Here is a 14,785-nt window from a genome sequence, read left to right on the forward strand (position 1 = left end):
GAGAATTTCTAACGAGCGATGTTGAATATGTGTCCTTAGGTGGTGTAAAGTTGTAGTCTACTATTGTGTCTCACTACAACATTACATATCTGCTTTATGATATATGATTTATGATAAAATCATTTACTCCAATATTCTATAGACCTACTGTTTGATCAATTTGTTCTTATTTCTCAGGAGGATTAAAAAGCTCTCTAGCATTTATAGCTACAGGTAAAGTCCGGACAAGTAGTTTCTCAAAGAACTTTTCAGCTGCACCTACCTCTTATGTCCCTGGATTCAAGCATGGACCAAATGGCACAATCTTTCTTTCATCAGGCATACCAAATAATGACAGTAATCCCAATAACTGCTTCTTGTATTTTGTTAAAGCATCTAAACAAATATGAAGGATGATTAACCTATTTAATTGGATATTTCAGATGAATTTTCCCCAACATCTATTGATAAGAACTAACCTGAGAAATTACACAAGACCAAAGATAATAAGGTCATTGTTGAATTCCAGAACAATCTACCAGGGAAACCTAGAGTAAGTTTTGAAGGTACTAATAAAGATAACAAATACAACGATGCAACTTTGTTCTTTGATGGAACAAGTTTTAGGTTAGAGCGACTTCACAGAGCAGTGAAGCGATTGAGACATATCCGACAACCTGGTGATTCTTAAAGTTTTAGTTATGCATGTACTGTTTCCAATTTGGTCTTTACGTATATCGTTAGTTATTGATTATTGTCAAGACAATTAATGTGATAAGTATTGATCATGTTTCATCTGGGAATGGATGTCATATTGTTTTGGAATTTGAATTCTTGTATGCTTGTTTGTGTAAGCAAAAAAATGAGATTTTGGACTACAATTTCTCAAAAAATTAATAAATATAGAACGGTTAAGGAATGATATTTTTACCAGTATGTTATAACCTTTTAAGGGATTTTATATTATTAAATAAATATTTAACGTTATTTATTTAGATAATAACTTACCCATTTGACATTTAATCGTATGTTGCATCTTCAGGTAGTTCCATAAGTTCCTTTCCCTTTTTGGTGGTTATGGACAGGAAGTTTCTCAAAAATTCCAAGAGTTCAAATAAGTGAACTGATTTTTTACTAACATAATTGTCTCCCAAGATCGGTATACTCATATGATTTTGATAATATGAGTTATCGGTTGCCATCCATCATGACTTCTGTTACCAACCTTTCGTTCACGATATGCTCGGGTTGAGGCTCAACCGCTTAACCATACAAGGAGAGAAAGTCAATGTTGATGCTAGTGCTAGTGGGAAGAAATCAGACGAATTGGAGTGGCTCCACCCATTTTGGGCATCCAACGAGAATTTAGAATTCTATGGAATGTACTTCCCTTATAGTAAAGAGGCTTCCCACTCTTTCCAACTCTTTTCTCCCCTGAGATAATATGTAACGCCCCATTTCTAGTATGTGATTTAAATAAAGTAATTTTCATTTCTTAAGGGGTACTCGACGAGTCAGTAGCCCGACTCGTCGAGTAGAGGCGGGATTTGCACGCGATTTAAGTTGGCGACTCGACGAGTCCATATTCCCGGACTCGGCGAGTCTTCCAGTCTGGATGAAACCCTAATTTCAAGGGTTTGCACCCTATTTAAACATCTTATATGCCCCAAGACCAGCCTCCCTCACCCACAAAGAGTCCCATACAAAACCCTAGCCGTTCTTAAGCATTTTTGGAGCATTTTCTCACTTGTGAAGGTTTTAGTGCATCTTGGGGATTTGGGGAAGAAGAGAGAAGAGAAGTATTCAAGGGGAGCAAGTAGATCCGGACTTCTGGTTGCATTTCAGTCCCCTTTGAGGTATCAAGCTCGAATCTTTGCTTATTATCAATTAGATCTCTTGAGAAGTTTGCTCTTGTTGATTTTGAGCCCTTTCTAGACTTTAAGGTCGAATTAAGAGTTAATATGATGAATGGACTTCAGATCTAAGCTTTCCAGAGCCTCTTAAGCTCAAGGTTGCCACCTTTATTGAGCCAAGTTTCCATTCCAAGCTTAGACCTCTTCCTTTAGCTTATTTTGGGTATTTGAGCTTCATATTAGCATGCATGCACGTAAAGTTAGAAACTTTATGTGAAAAACCAGCCCTAGGAGCTAGATCTATGAATGGAATGCACTGGATTCGAGCAGAATCGACAGTTTAGTAATGACATGCATGGGACTCGGCGAGTCGTTCTTCAGACTCGACGAGACGAGTCGCGAGTCCCCGATTTTCCCTATTTGAGAGTTTAAGGTGGAATCAGTGAGTAGGTAATGGACTCGGTGAGTTAAGGCTCAGATCTAGTAGTGGAGGGACTCGACGAGTTGTTCATACAAATCGGCGAGTCAAGGACTGATCTCATTCATAGGATGAAGGAGGACTCGACGAGTTGTTCATACAACTCGGCGAGTCAGATGAAGATGAACTAGATGTTAGTATCGAAGAAGAACTCGTCGAGCCTTTGCCAAAATCGACGAGTAGAAGCGGGTAGAGGATTAAAAAGGATGATAGGGATTCGGCGAGTCCGGTCAACTGAAAGTTGACTTTGACCAGGAAGTTGACTTTGACCAGGAAGTTGACTTTGACCAGGGGTAAAATAGTCATTTTACCCTGAGAGTAGTTATAAGTATCTGATTTAGTGTTTATGGGATTTGTAGCCGGGGAGTTCCGGAGCAGCAGTCAGACAGTTTCAGATTTAGCATCTCAGCAGCCAGCATTACGAGGTGAGTTTCCTTCCAGTAGGAAAGGGTCTACGGCCACAATGCCGGCCCGTTTAGTTAGCAGTAGTTCCGGACTTCGGTCCGATGCAGTAGTTCAGTGTGCTTGATGTCTTTGTGATTTAAGCATGTCTTTGTGTTATGTGTTCCGGGCTTCGGTCCGATGCAGTATGCAGTATCTGTGTTTATGCTAGTAGTTATGATTATGCTATGCTATGTTCAGTCAGTTCCGGACTTCGGTCCGATGCAGAGGGCAAGGCCCTAGTTAGTTCCGGACTTCGGTCCGATGCAGAGGGCAAGGCCCTGGTTAGTTCCGGACTTCAGTCCGATGCAGTTTCCGGACTTCGTTCCGATGCAGAGGGCAAGGCCCTGGTTAGTTCCGGACTTCGGTCCGATGCAGTTTCCGGACTTCGGTCCGATGCAGTGGGCAAGGCCCAGTACTTGCTTTATATGTTATTGTATGGTATGTGGTAGTTTGGGGGAGCTCACTAAGCTTTGTGCTTACAGTTTTAGTTTTTGGTTTCAGGTACTTCCGCTAGTAAGGGGAAGAGCTCGGCATGATGGCATGGCACACACCACAGCTTCAGTTAATCCTGGGAGTTTTATTCGGATATTTTGATATGTTTTGACATCAGTTGATTTGATAAATTTGTTATGACATTTTGAGACTCATGATCCATGGATTTATCTTTTAATGTTCGATATTATGGTTTAGTAGAGTTATCAAACTAAAATTTTTGGGTTGTATTTTTGGGATGTTACAAGTTGGTATCAGAGCCTTGGTTTGAGGGATTCAGGCACACTTTCGGGTATGACTGGACTCAAACTAAGGAAATGGTAAAAGATTTTCAAAAGAAAAATGTTTTCGAAAGAATTTTTGAAAAAGAAACTTAAAAAGAAAAGAGTTTTGAGAAAAGGAAAAGGGTGTGGTGCATGCGATCAGCCGAGCTCAAGTAAGTACTCCAAAATTACCCATACAAGTTTATGTTATAATTATCAGTTCCAGTTTCAGTAGAACAACATGCTAGAATAGGACTAAGGATCTAGGAGGATGCCTTATGTGCCTGTTATATGTGTTTCAGCTTATTGAGAATTGCATGCTAGTATTAAGTAGAAAACAGTAGGATAGCCTATTTAGGTTATGCCTGATAGTATGAGCTTAGCATTGTATGCTAGTACAGTTTCTCGTTATGAGGATAGATTTGCTTAAGTAGTTTCCTGTGTCCGAATGTTGCTTGCTTCGTGCTTTGTAGGACTCGGAGTGATGAGAGTTAGCCATTAGGTGAATACGTCACATCACATGTGATCAGAGTTGAATAATCTCAGAGTGCTGGATTTGGCCCTATTGCGCAGCTCTCGTTTGAGTCTAACCGTTGTAGGGACGAGTCTTTTACTCGAAGGATTATCTGAGCCTCGTCACATGTGATGGTATTCAGGTGATGGCTAATTGGCATTACAAGGAGGCCTTCAGCAGCTGAGGACTGGATTTGGGTGGAGTCAGATATTTCCCTAGGGCAAGCCTAGGATGAGAGTAGCAGAGATAAGTAGCAGTAGAAGTGACTTGGTGGAGTCGAGGCAGTACTTGAGGAAAGTACGGATAGATGTGGAAGGTAGTATGGGCCCGTACTACTGAAAGCAGAGGATCCGTACTTGAATCGAGGAAGGTTGAGATGAGACCAGGAAACTTGTAGTAGTAGCGATCCCTCGAGATATATCAGTGTTTCTGACGTTTGTCATGATGTGTTTTCAGAATGGTGGTTTTACGCCCTAGGCCAGCAGTCGGCAGTTCAGGAGCCGGCGAGGGATCAGGATCAGGCTCGGGGTCCGAGCAACTAGATGAGCAGACCAGGGAGTTCATCTCTTCAGAGGTTACTCGCACCATACTTGAGCAGACTCCTGTGATCTTCGGTTCGATCAAGGAGGGTATTTTAGAGCTGATGGACGAGAGGTTGAGCACCTTCCGTGCTGAGGTGGCGGCCATGATGGGGTCGCGCACACTCACCTTCAGGGAGTTCTGGGCTTGTGGAGCTCCAGACTACCATGGGGCGCGGGATCCCATTACGAGTACCAGGTGGTTGGCGGATGTCGCCAATGCGTTCCGCACCAACAGATGTCCCGAGAGGGACAAGGTCAGACTAGCATCCTGTCTTCTGAAGGACAGGGCACGAAATTAGTGGGAGGAGATCGGGCATGTCATCGGGGATGACGCAGTGCTTGATGCGATGACTTGGGCTGATTTTACTACCAGGTTCAGAGCCGAGTTTGCACCGGTTATTGAGGTGCAGCAGTTAGCCAGGGAGTTTCAGGATCTCACCCAGACTACAGAGACAGTGGCGGAGATTACCGCCAAGTTCAGGGAGAGGGCTCTTCTCGTTCCTCAGTATGCAGCTGATGAGGAAATGAAGAAGGCCCGTTATTATGAGATGTTGCGGAGTGATATCCGCCAGTTTGTGAGCCGGTCCAGCTGTAAAACGCTGGATGATATGATTGCGAGGGCTCGTGAGAGAGAGATAGATTTGGAGATGGAGAAGAAGAGGAAGCCAGAGGCGGCGTCTGGCACAGGGAGTTCGGGCAAAAAGCCCAAGGTATCAGATCACAGATCTAGAGGACAGCAGAGCCACAGTCGGTGTGGCAAGTGTGGGAGATTGCACGATGGGGCATGTAAGGCAGGTAGTGCCGGTTGCTATAAGTGCGGCCGTACCGGGCATATGAGTAGAGATTGTACAGCTACTACCACCACCACCACAGCAACTAATCTGATTTGCTTCCATTGCAATCAGAGCGGACATAAAAAGTCCCAATGCCCGAGTTTAGCAGCAGCAGGGAAGGTGGCAGCACCTGCCCCTGCTACTTTGAGGATTACAGACGGCCGTCAGGGCCGGGGTGAGGCGCCAGTGGCGAAGAGTAGAGCTTTTCAGATGACAGCAGAGGAGGCGCGAGCGACTCCTGATGTGGTGACGGGTATGTATTTTCCTCTTATCTCTTTATTGATACTGATTGTTTCTCATGGTTATATGTTTTCGTATAGGGTCGTTCTTAGTGAACGGCGTTTCAGCTACAGTATTGTTTGACTCGGGGGCTACCCAATCATTTGTTTCCCTTGCGCTTAGCAAGAGGTTTAGCAGAGCTCCAGGGGAGCTGGATTGCCCACTTGAGGTTGAGATAGCTGATGACAGGACCGTCAGGGTCGCGAGAGTACATAGGGCGTGTTCGCTGCAGTTATTTGATGAGCAGTTTTCAGTGGACTTGGTTCCCATTCCCTTGTGAGGGAATAAGGTTATAGTGGGTATGGATTGGCTGAGCCCCAATGGGACAGTGATTGATTGTGAACTGCAGTTAGTGAGGGTTCGCACTCCTAGTGGGAGAGAGTTAGTGATTCAGGGCGAGAGGCCACAACACGGACCGATTATGTGTTCAGCAGCGAGAGCGAGGCGCTACGTTCAGCAGGGTTACGCAGGGTACGTCACCTATGTCATAGATGCCCGGGAGAAGGGTAAGGCGACAGTTGATGATGTGCCAGTAGTACGAGAGTACCCGGACGTATTCCCAGAGGATTTGCCTGGAATACCTCCGGAGAGACAGGTTGAGCTTCGGATTGACCTGGTCCCGGGTGCGGCTCCGATAGCCAAAGCACCGTATCGGTTGGCTCCTCCAGAGATGCAGGAATTGTCTATGCAGCTGCAGGAGCTGCTAGACAAGGGTTTCATCAGGCCGAGTAGTTCACCATGGGGAGCCCCGATCCTATTCGTGAGGAAGAAGGATGGGTCGCACCGTATGTGCATAGATTACCGGGAGCTAAACAAGGTGACGGTGAAGAACCGTTACCCACTCCCGAGGATAGACGATTTGTTTGACCAGCTTCAGGAAGCATCTTGGTTCTCCAAGATTGATCTATGATCAGGATATCACCAGATGCGGGTCAGGGGTGAGGATGTGCAGAAGACCGCTTTTAGGACCCGCTATGGTCATTATGAGTTTGTGGTGATGCTGTTTGGGCTCACCAACGCTCCATCCGCGTTCATGGATCTCATGAACCGCGTATGCAGACCGATGCTGGATCGGTATGTGATAGTGTTCATTGATGACATCTTGGTTTATTCCAAGACTCAGGAGCAGCACGAGGAGCACCTGAGAGAGGTGCTAGAGACGCTGAGGAGGGAGAGACTTTACGCGAAGTTCTCCAAGTGCGAGTTCTGGTTGCGCGAGGTGTAGTTCCTTGGTCACCTCGTCAACCAGAAGGGTATACTAGTAGATCCGGCCAAGATAGAGGCTGTGATGCAGTGGGAGGTCCCGAGGTCTCCAACTGAGATTCGGAGCTTCCTAGGACTGACAGGGTACTATAGGAGATTCATCCAGGATTTCTCCAAGATAGTAGTTCCGCTCACCCGACTGACTAAGAAGTCGGTGGTGTTTCGCTGGGGGCCTGAGCAGCAGGCAACATTTGAGACCCTCAGACAGAGATTGTGCGAGGCGCCGATTCTTACCCTGCCATAGGGAGTAGAGGATTTTGTAGTCTACTGTGACGCTTCGATCACAGGTTTGGGAGCGGTTTTGATGCAGCGAGGCCATGTGATAGCTTACGCCTCTAGACAGTTGAAGCCTCACGAGGCTAACTATCCGACACATGACTTAGAGTTGGGGACAGTAGTGTTTGCCCTCAAGATTTGGCGACATTACCTCTATGGGGTCCGCTGTACCATTTACACAGATCACAAGAGTTTGAGGTACCTCATGGATCAGCCGAATCTGAACATGAGGCAGCGCCGATGGTTAGATGTGGTAAAGGACTACGACTGTGAGATCCTTTATCATCCGGGCAAGGCCAACGTAGTGGCTGACGCCCTGAGCCGCAAGGCAGTAGCAGCCCCGATCAGGAATATATGTTTGAGGATAACGGTGATTACTCCATTGTTGGAGCAGATTAGAGAGGCACAGGTCGAGGGCCTGAAGGAGGAGAGGCCGAAGTGTGAGAGGATTGTGGGTCGAGTAGCTTCTTTCGATTATGACAGTCGAGGATTGTTGACCCTTCATGGGAGGGTTTGGGTGCCGTACTGGGGAGGAGTACGACAGGTGTTGATGGATGAGGCCTACAAGTCTCGTTTCTCCATCCATCTAGGGGCGACGAAGATGTATAGAGATCTTCGGCCCGATTATTGGTGGCCCTGCATGAATCGGGACGTAGCTTGGTACGTGGAGAGATGCCTGACCTGCAGGAAGGTCAAGGCGGAGCATCAGAGACCCCACGGCAAGATGCAACCGTTAGACATTCCCGTGTGGAAATGGGAGGATATCACCATGGATTTCATCACTAAGCTTCCCAGGACCGCACGTGGAGTTGATTCGATTTGGGTCATAGTGGATCGGCTGACCAAGAGCGCGCATTTCATACCTATTCAGGAGAGTATATCGTCCGAGAAGCTAGCTGATATTTATGTGCGTGAGGTAGTGGCACGACATGGAGTGCCTGTCTCGGTGGTATCAGACCGAGATGTCCGGTTTACTTCCAGATTTTGTAAGCGGTTTCATGACGAGATGGGTACTCGTCTCCATTTCAGCACCGCTTTCCACCCTCAGATGGATGGACAGAGCGATAGGACGATTCAGACTCTCGAGGACATGCTTCGGGCATGTGTACTAGATTTCGGTGGCAGTTGGGATACGTATCTTCCGTTAGCGGAATTTTCGTATAACATCAGCTATCACTCCAGTATAGACCGACCTCCCTTCGAGATGCTCTACGGGAGGAAGTGCGGGACCCCAATCTGTTAGGGTGAGGTCGGTCAGCGAGTCATGGGGAGTACAGAGGTGGTACTCAAGACCACAGATTTGATCCAGCAGGTCCGTAGCAGACTGCAGACTGCGCAGAGTCGGCAGAAGAGTTACGCCGACAGGAGGCGTTCGGATTTGGAGTTTCAGGTGGGCAATATGGTCCTCCTGAAGGTATCACCCTGGAAGGGTGTTATCAGGTTCCGGAAGAGGGGCAAGTTGGGCCCCAGGTTCATTGGTCCGTTTAGGGTTTTGGCCCGGGTTGCTTATCGGTTGGATCTTCCAGCAGAGCTTAGCCAGATCCACAACACTTTCCATGTTTCTCAGTTGAGGAAGTGTTTGGCGGACGAGTCAACAGTTGTACCCTTGGAGGATATTCAGGTTGATAGCAGCCTGAATTATATTGAGAGGCCCGTTGCGATCTTGGATCGGAAAACGAAGACCTTGAGGAACAAGGTAGTCCAGCTAGTGAAGGTGCAGTGGCAGCACCGGAAGGGTTCAGAGTGGACGTGGGAGGCCGAGGAGGAAATGAGGGAGCATTACCCAGAGATATTTATAGATTCAGCAGCAGCAGACTTCGAGGGGACGAAGTCTAAGATAATTGGGGGAGAGTTGTAACGCCCCATTTCTAGTATGTGATTTAAATAAAGTAATTTTCATTTCTTAAGGGGTACTCGATGAGTCAGTAGCCCAACTCGTCGAGTAGAGGCGGGATTTGCACGCGATTTAAGTTGGCGACTCGACGAGTCCATATTCCCGGACTCTGTGAGTCTGCCAGTCTGGATGAAACCCTAATTTCAAGGGTTTGCACCCTATTTAAACATCTTATGTGCCCCAAGACCAGCCTCCCTCACCCACAAAGAGTCCCATACGAAACCCTAGCCGTTCTTAAGCATTTTTGGAGCATTTTCTCACTTGTGAAGGTTTTAGTGCATCTTGGGGATTTGGGGAAGAAGAGAGAAGAGAAGTATTCAAGGGGAGCAAGTAGATCCGGACTTCTGGTTGCATTTCAGTCCCCTTTGAGGTATCAAACTCGAATCTTTGCTTATTATCAATTAGATCTCTTGAGAAGTTTGCTCTTGTTGATTTTGAGCCCTTTCTAGACTTTAAGGTCGAATTAAGAGTTAATATGATGAATGGACTTCAGATCTAAGCTTTCCAGAGCCTCTTAAGCTCAAGGTTGCCACCTTTATTGAGCCAAGTTTCCATTCCAAGCTTAGATCTCTTCCTTTAGCTTATTTTGGGTATTTGAGCTTCATATTAGCATGCATGCTAGGGGTGAGCATAATAACCGAAAAACCGAATCAAAACCAAATTAACCGATATAACCGAACCATAATAACCGAACCATTTTAAAAACCGTTGGTTCGGTTTCTAATTTTTGTTAACCGATAACTAACGGTTCGATTATGGTTTTATAGGTTAAACCGAACCATTATTAACCGAACCGCTAACTTTATATTTTAATATATAAAAATTATAGATTATATATAAAATAATATAGTCAAACTTATTTAAGATCCATTAAAATTTTGAAAATATAATCCATTAATTCTCACTTGTCAGGAGATGAACAAGCAATCCAACCATCAAAGGTTGATCACGCAGACACACAAATCTTCCAGTCATGCATTGAGTTAGATTATTGATTAATGTTGTAATTCCTAATCGGCTAATTCTACAATTTTTAAACATTATTCATAATTAGTTTAATCTTCACACTCATAATCCTAATCGAAGGCTTCTCACACCGTTAATCCTAATCAAAGATTGTTTGGACTTTATAGTCCTATTCGAAGGATTTTTTGACTTTATAATCAAGACTTCTAGGTAAGTTAAGTTTTAGTTCTTCTTGACTCTGTGATATATTAAGAATGTATTTTTTGAATTTTTTGACTTTTTTTATTTACTGTTTTTGACTTAATCACATTGAATGTATATGAGTGATTGATTTTTTTTATCCAATAACACATAATATGAATGTTCGACTCTTTTATTTTATAGTTTTGATTTAATCGTATTGAACGTGTATGAATGTTTGGCTTTATTTTAATATTAATATCAATTTTTTTAATGTTTTATATTTTTTGAATGTTTTTGATTTTGAATGTGACTATGTGTTATCTCACTCTACGTATTAAAAGTACACATTTTATTCTATTACTATAAGTTAGGTTACAAACATCGGCGTCGAGGACTTTTTAGCATTCTATTTTCATTTTTTATGCCAATATACTTTCGTCGTTTATATTATTTTGAACATTATGGTTAACCAATATTAACCATTAACCAAAACCGTTAACCGATAAAAACCATTAGCCATAACCAATATTAACCATGCCCAATAGCTACCAAAATGCATTAACCAATCATAATGGTTATGGTTCGGTTTTAACCAATAACCGAACCAAACCGCCCCATACACACCACTAATGCATGCACGTAAAGTTAGAAACTTTACGTGAAAAAACAGCCCTAGGAGCCCAGATCTATGAATGGAATGCACTGGATCCGAGCAGAATCGACTGTTTAGTAATGACATGCATGGGACTCGGCGAGTCGTTCTTCAGACTCGACGAGTCGAGAGTCCCCGATTTTCCCCATTTGAGAGTTTAAGGTGGAATCAGTGAGTAGGTAATGGACTCGGTGAGTTAAGGCTCAGATCTAGTAGTGGAGGGACTCGACGAGTTGTTCATACAACTCGGCGAGTCAAGGACTGATCTCATTCATAGGATGAAGGATGACTCGACGAGTTGTTCATACAACTCGGCGAGTCAGATGAAGATAAACTAGATGTTAGTATCGAAGAAGAACTCGTCGAGCCTTTGCCAAACTCGACGAGTAGAAGCGGGTAGAGGATTAGAAAGGATGATAGGGACTCAGCGAGTTGGCGGCCCAACTCGGCGAGTCCGGTCAACTGAAAGTTGACTTTGACTAGGAAGTTGACTTTGACCAGGATGTTGACTTTAACCAGGGGTAAAATAGTCATTTTACCCTGAGAGTAGTTATCAGTATCTGATTTAGTGTTTATGGGATTTGTAGCCGGGGAGTTCCGGAGCAGCAGTCAGACAGTTTCAGATTTAGCATCTCAGTAGCCAGCATTACGAGGTGAGTTTCCTTCCAGTAGGACAGGTCTACGACCACAATGCCGGCCCGTTTAGTTAGCAGTAGTTCCGGACTTCGGTCCGATGCAGTAGTTCAGTGTGCTTGATGTCTTTGTGATTCAAGCATGTCTTTGTGTTATGTGTTCCGGGCTTCGGTCCGATGCAGTATGCAATATCTGTGTTTATGCTAGTAGTTATGATTATGCTATGCTATGTTCAGTCAGTTCCGGACTTCGGTCCGATGCAGAGGGCAAGACCCTGGTTAGTTTCAGACTTCGGTCCGATGCAGAGGGCAAGGCCCTGGTTAGTTCCAGACTTCAGTCCGATGTAGTTTCTGGACTTCGGTCCGATGCAGAGGGCAAGGCCCTGTTTAGTTCCAGACTTCGGTTCGATGCAGTTTCCGGACTTCGGTCCGATGCAGTGGGCAAGGCCCAGTAGTTGCTTTATATGTTATTGTATGGTATGTGGTAGTTTGGGGGAGCTCACTAAGCTTTGTGCTTACAGTTTCAGTTTTTGGTTTCAGGTACTTCCGCTAGTAAGGGGAAGAGCTCGGGATGATGACATGGCACACACCACAGCTTCAGTTAATCCTGGGAGTTTTATTCAGATATTTTGATATATTTTGACATCAGTTGATTTGATAAATTTATTATGACATTTTGAGACGCATGATCCATGGATTTATCTTTTAATGTTTGATATTATGGTTTAGTAGAGTTTTCAAACGAAAATTTTTGGGTTGTATTTTTGGGATGTTACATAATATGCATATGCTTATTCATGTGCATATGTTTATGCATATACTTATTCTTATGCATATGCATATGTATATGCATAAACTTATTCATATTTATATGCATATACTTATTCTTATGCATATGCATATGCTTATGTATGTACTTATTCTTATGCATATACATATGAATATAGTTATTCATATGCATATGCATATATTTATTCATATGCATATGAATATACTTATGAATATGCATATAGTTATTCATATGCATATGCATATACTTATTATTTGCAAATGTATACATTTATATGCATATACACATATTATATGTATATGCATCATATGCATATGTATATATTTATGTCTATATACTACATATGTGACAAATTTACTATATATGGATATATGTATATGTATATGCATATGGACGAGCATAAGTGCACATGTATACATTCATATGCATATATGCATATGTATACATTTATAAGCATATACATGTACTTATTCATATGCATATGCATATACTAATGAATATGCATATAGTTATTCATATGCATATGCAAATACTTTTATACATATGTTATATACTTATTCTTATGTATATGCATAAGCATATCCATATAATTATTCATATACTTAAGCATATACTTATTAATATGTATATGCAATTGCATATATTTGCCTTTTTCTTATAGACATTGACCATTATAATATCCATCGTTTCAAAAACAAAGTTGCGTATAGTTACTCATATGCATATGTATATACTTATGAATATGCATATAGTTATTCATATGTATATGCATATACTTATGAATATGTATATGTTATATATTTATTCTTATACATATACAAAAACATAATCATATGTATTTAATTGCTTTATACATATACTTATTCTTATGCATATGCATATACTTATTCATATGTATATGCATTTATTTATTTATATGTATATGCATATGCTTATTCTTATACATATACAACCATTAATTTTTTTTTTTAAATGTGCATGTGCATATGCACATGTTTTTAAAAATGTGTATATACACAAAAAAAATATGAATATGTATTAAAAATACAATTTTTTGAAAATCTTTTTTTTTAAATACCAATTTCAAATGATAAGGAACATTTACGCTGATTTGAAAAAATATTACTTTTTTATATTTTATTTTTCTATTCAGCGAAAATATTCCTTATATTTCGAAATTAATATTAAAAAAAAGAAATTTCAAAAAATATATTTTTGATGCATATTCATATTATTTTATGTATATGCAGATTTTTTTTAACAAACACAAACATATGTATATACATATAACTTTTTTCAATTCTTTTAGTTATGGATATACACGTCCACATGTGAAATTTTGAAACAAAATTCATTGTAGATAAAAAATTTGTTGGTTCAGTCCCTCAATTTAGTTCTCAATACATTATATATATATATATATATATATATATATATATATATATATATATATATATATATATATATATATATATATATATATATATATATATAGACAAAATTGCAAAAATGGTCCCTGTGGTATGCAAATTTTTGGGTTTTAGTCAAAACCCCGTGTTTTTTGGATCCTTGGTCCTTTTGGAGTGGTTTGTATGTGGAATTAGTCCCTGGACTTAACTGCCGTTAAATATGATCTGTTAACCCCCCTCATGTGCCTCACACGTGAGGGTAAATTCGTCATTTCATATGTAAGGGACCATTTTTGCATAATCTATTTTTTTGGCTTATTTGACCTTTACCCCCCCTTCTCTCTCTCTCTCTCTAAAATTTCTTCCTGGAAATTAAAACACACGCACACAACTTCATCATCTTCTTCTTTGGTTACATTTCTTATCCTCACTATCCCTGTAAAGTTAGTTAATAAACACAGATGCATAAAGCCAAGTATCTGGGAATCGAAGTAGAAAATAAAGCCCCCATATTTTCAAATCTTCCTCCCAATCTAGAAAAAAAACTCAAAATTCTCATCAAAATCAAGTTTAGATAAAAAAACATACAGAAAGCCATGTATCTAGGATAGTTGACGACTTAAAGCTAGTCCCCCTGCACAAGATCGTATCTCTCAGACCGTTGTGAATTTACACCCAAATGCAGGTTTCCGGCGATGGGGTAATTGTGGAATGTCTCTCTCTCTCTCTCTCTCTCTCTCTCTCTCTCAGAACTGTTATTGCCTCTCGATTATGTCACCATGTTCATATTCAATCTAAACAATGCTTTCCAAAAGAAATCAAGCACGCAGAAGAAATAATTCACCCGTGATCAGAAGAAATCAAGTACGCAGAAGAAACCTATGAGGTTACTAGTTCATCAGGTTTGATTTCAGGTTTTGATTTCAGGATTTGGTTTTGATTTGTTTTGATTTCGGGTTACTAAGGTACTGAGGTGGATAGATTTGCAAATCGGTATTCTATTC

This window comes from Lactuca virosa, chromosome 7 (genome assembly GCF_052849685.1).
Source record: "Lactuca virosa cultivar CGN04683 chromosome 7, Lactuca_virosa_CGN04683_v6, whole genome shotgun sequence".
In the NCBI taxonomy this organism is placed as follows: domain Eukaryota; kingdom Viridiplantae; phylum Streptophyta; class Magnoliopsida; order Asterales; family Asteraceae; genus Lactuca; species Lactuca virosa.